This window comes from Magnolia sinica, chromosome 7, assembly GCF_029962835.1.
Source record: "Magnolia sinica isolate HGM2019 chromosome 7, MsV1, whole genome shotgun sequence".
Classification (NCBI taxonomy): domain Eukaryota; kingdom Viridiplantae; phylum Streptophyta; class Magnoliopsida; order Magnoliales; family Magnoliaceae; genus Magnolia; species Magnolia sinica.
The window spans coordinates 74,436,045-74,441,027 of record NC_080579.1 but is presented as its reverse complement, the minus strand read 5'-3'; the positions used below and the strand labels follow the sequence as shown (position 1 = coordinate 74,441,027).

The 4,983-nt window shown below is 35.9% G+C and overlaps 2 long non-coding RNA genes across 4 annotated transcripts; both read right to left on the bottom strand.

The window, feature by feature from the left end:
• Positions 1-2,026: 2,026 nt before the first annotated feature.
• LOC131251445 (uncharacterized) lies at positions 2,027-2,586 on the bottom strand. Its single transcript, XR_009173874.1, has 2 exons — positions 2,418-2,586; positions 2,027-2,264 (listed from the first exon to the last, which is right to left on the bottom strand). It is a non-coding gene; the product is annotated as an uncharacterized LOC131251445 (long non-coding RNA).
• An 84-nt stretch (positions 2,587-2,670) lies between these two features.
• LOC131251444 (uncharacterized) lies at positions 2,671-4,485 on the bottom strand. Of its 3 annotated transcripts, XR_009173872.1 has the most exons (4): positions 4,337-4,485; positions 3,303-3,378; positions 2,986-3,120; positions 2,671-2,896 (listed from the first exon to the last, which is right to left on the bottom strand). It is a non-coding gene; the product is annotated as an uncharacterized LOC131251444 (long non-coding RNA). The 3 variants fall into 3 exon arrangements; XR_009173871.1 differs by lacking the exon at positions 4,337-4,485 and having other exon boundaries at positions 3,303-4,255; XR_009173873.1 differs by lacking the exon at positions 4,337-4,485 and having other exon boundaries at positions 2,986-3,114; positions 3,303-4,255.
• Between the last annotated feature and the right edge of the window lie 498 nt (positions 4,486-4,983).

Sequence of the window (4,983 nt, the reverse complement as noted above, 5' to 3'; positions counted from 1 at the left end):
TGAATCAGACAGTTAACAGTTCCAATAAAAAACGCTCATTGTTTTCATATAGGGTGGCTTCCTGATGAGCGGGCTGACCTATTTTTTGTAGCAAGTGATTGTCATAGTGAATCCCACCTTATGCATCACTTAGATGTCCTACACATGACACTTTGGTGTATGAGCAAGCTTGCATGTGAACTTCACATGCAACTGGTTGTTTGTGATGATTCCTCATAAAGTGATATATATTGAACATCTATTTACTTCAATTGCTATTTTTTCTATTGTATTTAATTTGTTAGGAGTCTTAGACTATTTCCAATATAAATACCTTTGTAAGAAAATAGTTTTCCAGAACTGTAAAAAATTCTAGCAATCTGATCACAATTCCCAGCATTCGAATTCAAATTCCAGCATCTGTAAACTTTTTTCCAGTTACTGTCAGTCAGTGTCTGATTTATCTGGACATAAATAGCCATTTGGTCAATAACAGGATTTTAATAAGCAGGGTATAACAATTTCAGGTTTCAATTTGTTATGATGACTCCAAGCCACTCGCTGAAACTGCCTCGAAAATTCCTCATAAAATCCAAATAGACTTAAATAAGAGTTCAACCTCCTAGCACTTCATCGCATCCCAGGATATGTAGCTTTCTTGTTGTGAGTTTCAGCTTCTTTTCCACTCTGTTCTGGGATTCCATCTCCAGTTGTAGCTGCCTTTCTAGCTCTATGAGCTGCATCTCCTCCAAAAGGAGATAAGGAAATGAGAAGAAGGATACTCAATTCAAAATCAAAGCTGACTTAGATTCCCAACATGTAATTTTAACTAAGAAATCCATCAAATTACAATACCCGTGAATTTTTTACATGGGAAAAAACAGAGGAGAGTATACAAAAAATAGAAATTTAAAAAAAAAACCCACAAAATTCTACAGATATTATATAATTATAATATAACAGAAATGACAGTAGTCTTTCCAAAAAAGAAAAAAAAGAAAAGATAGTAGAAAAAGGAAATGAAGAAACATAGCTTAACATGTGGGTCCACTGTACATTTCTTTTTGTCAATGAAAAAACATAGCTTAACCATTCGGTTTGTGCTTTGGGTGTATTTAGCAGTGAACTGTCTTTTATTTATACATTCAGACAAGAGAAAAAAGGTTAGTAATCCGGCAGAGTTGATGGATGGAAGGCAGGCACTTAAAAATTGCTAAAAAAAAATTACATACCTGGAATGCAAGTAATTAAGTTAAATTGTCCAAACCTGGAATGCACATGGATGGCAGGGCTCACACACGTGTGGAATTAGCAAATCTCTTTCCAATTTTGGCAAACTTGGTTTCAAAGACCTGCTTTTCCATAACATCAAGGTTGTCCATTAGTTTCAACCAAAAAAGGAATGGTAAATCAAACTTGCATAGAAGTATGAACTCGGATTGACAATCTTAGAGATTCCAAAAGAAAAAGAAAAGTGCAGATGAAACAACATTTTTTTCATCTTGCTGAAATAAAAGAATTAGTTCTTATGCCATTAGTCAAAGTAACAACATTTTTTAAAAAGAAAAAGATGTAAAAGAAACCTCTTTCAAAGCTACACCTGGAATTACAACAAAATGAAACAAAAACAGATGTTTTTTATGATTTGTTAGGGCTAAAAAAAAAAAAAAAGGTTCTCATGCCATTAGCCAAAGTAACAACAGTTTTTTTTAAAAAAAATATATTTAAAAGCTACACCTGGAATTACAACAAAATGAAACGAAAACACACTGGCCATCCTAATCATTCATTGAATCTAAACAAACATCACACCATTAATCAGACAGGATTCCTCAGTGTAGTCTTTGGCCCGTGGCCCATCTAGTGTGCCTACCCAACTCTTGAAAAGTTCCAATCACCACCACAGCAAAATGGACAGTGGAGATTTCTTTTGAGACCTAAACCAAACCATGTTCTAGATATTGGCACTCTCATTTTTCTATACTTTAATCTACAACACTCCTTTATGTCCACAAAAACATACAAGCAATAATGCATGATTTTCAGAAAATTATTTTAAAGCTATCATCAATTGATACTTCAAGTCAGGTAATGCTACTGCATTGAGAGATCATAGTTATTTCTCATAGGGACCTCCCAGAAAGGGTGAAGAAGGGCTAACCAGGTAATATTTGAGCAACTGTTGCCGCATTTTCTTATAGGTTTGGTTGGGTGAGAAGGTCTCACTCCATGTCAAACGGTACTGGGTCAAGATGGACGGCTTTCGGGATTTCGAAAGCTTTTAACTGCCATGCACAAATAAGTTATGATTCAGCTTTGAGTGGACTATGAGATAGTTAAAAAAACCTTTCAGCTTCCAATAAGTAAAAACATGACAAATGGTATTGAAAACCCAAGAATGAGCAAATATCACTTCAGACTGTTTAGCTACTAATTACCTTGTTTGCTTTGGCATGCTTTTTAAGTTCCCCAAGAATGTATTCTTTTGCCTTGGGATTCTCACAAAGAGCAGCATAATCCCCACTTAGCCCATTCTCCTCATCCCAACAGTCAAGTGCTTGCTTGTTGGGATTAACAACGGCGATGAGGAAAGACTCAAAGTTGTTTCCATATATATATATATATATATATATATATATATATATATATATATATATATATATATATATATATATAAGAACAAAAGGAAAATACATTGCAACAGAAAAAAATAGTGAAAATGTGTCCCTCCCATAGATTGTTTTGCAACATTGCTCATTCGGATTCATGTCTATGAATATCTCATTCTACAACAAAAACCAACAAAACTCTTTCATGGTTTTTGTACAAATCACATACTAGAGGATGTCTAGCTCAATATGAAGCGAACTTCTTGCTTGAATCCCATGTCAAGCATTCGATCAGCTTCATCTAGAACCTGCAAATAGTTCATGGTTATTATATGACAAGTAAGGGGGAAAATAGATCAAAGAAGTGTGCAGGCATGTAAAATTAGGAGTCTCTCACCTGAGACTGCATACTTTCTACAAAAACTTTAGTCCATCTCAAAGCTTTCCATCTGGTGAAAGTAGACTTTCCCATTGTTGGAGTAAAAGGGCATGATTTCCTCTCCTATGAGACCATGGAAATTTAAGACTGCCCCTGAAAGTTATGAAGCAATATTTGAGCGATTCTCATAAAGAATATGAAACTGAAGAATAAATAAATGAAGAACTAAATTGGTTGATTATGAGTAGCCAATAGCTGGAAATGTCAATAAAAAAATTTATATTAGATGAAAAAAAAAAAAAACCACAAAATTCTGATACAATCATTAAAAGTACCACTTGTCACTTGGAAAATGATTCAAGAGTACTTAACCCCAAGAAAAATGATTAAGTCCCTGCATGATTCCAAATCCTGCAAAATGACATGGATCCCTAATTGTAAAACATGAAAATATCATTACAAAACATAGCACTACTGGAATTCGATCGTACATTTCTACCTTAACAATAATATAGTTGATGAACAAAAAATAAAGTAATAGGAATGCATGAGTAGCCTTCATGGAAAAATAAAATAAAAGATAAATTATCTCTACACAGATGCTCCTGTACAAAAGATAAAATGATGACAATCAGAGTTGGTGAGGATGTTGATTGGATAGTATACAAGGTTTACATACCAAATCATATAGTATATAGATGAGTCGAATTGCCAATGAGTCAGAAAGGCCCATTGTTTGGTTCTCCAAAAACTGATTGAAGGTTGATTGCCCACATGGTGAGATTTTTGTCCACCAACAACATGGCCACCTGATCAATGGTCTGGATTATTGATCTTTTTTTTATTTATTTAAAGAACCCAATCAACGTTGGCCTCTTCATAAAGCATCTCACTGTTTCCATAAAAAACAAAACCCACATCACATGATGTGCTTCCCTACTATCATTCAATAGGGAATCCTTTACATCCACGGCATAACGCATTGCACATCTGAGAACTATTTAAAAGGGTTTCAATCATGTATCACCTCCTATGCAAAAAAAAATAAAAATAAAAATCCACACGATCAACCTTGAAGCCATCTATCCAGGCACTCCCCACAAAATGCAAAATGTCTATTTTTTTGGGTATTATATTCACGAATCCCCAATTTCTCCAAATTCCTTCAATATGAAAGTCCCCAATATCCTCAAATCCCTAAAATTCCCAAATCCCCAATTTCCAAAAACCACAACGACCGAATTCCTAAGATCCACAAACCCTCAAATCCTCCATGGGTGAAAGAGAAATGAAAAAACCGAGAGAGAGAGAGAGGGGGAGAGAGAGAGAGAGAGAGAGAGAGAGAGAGAGAGAGAGAGAGAGAGATTACCAAAGTAAGAAGGAGAGGGGAGGGATTGGAGTTGCTAGTCAAGCTTCTGCAGATTGCTGTTAGCATGCGATTCTTTCTTCACCGCATGGAGAAAGCATCTCCTCCAGTCCAGATTACTATTAAAATGAGATGGAGAGAAGGGGGTGAGAGGGATAGAGAGAGGGAACAGCCCGCCAGAATGAAAAAACAAATGGCGGGCTCTTTTTCGGTGCAGATTAGGGATTACATCCTGACGGTACTAGGGACATGCGTTCCTACCGACAGTTCCGTGGGGCCCACAGTGATGTATGTAGTTTATCCACGCCGTCCATTAATTTTGACAGTTAAATTTAGGACATTACCCAAAAAAGGAGGAATATTGAATGCCCAAGTGGACCACACCACTCTGAATAAATTTTTAATGGTAAGTGCTTAATCTCCACTTTTTCCTACGGTGTGGTCCACTTAAGCCTTGATCTGTCTCCTTTTTTCGGGCCATGTCCTAAAATGAGCTTTCAAAATGTATGGACGGTTTAGATAAAAACATATATATTGCAGTGGGCCCATAGAGCCCCTTATTGGACCCTTAGCCTCTAACTAAGACCTTATGAGTTAAGAGCTTTTAGCTACGGATTAAACTCGTAGCAATTTTTCTACGGTTTATATCC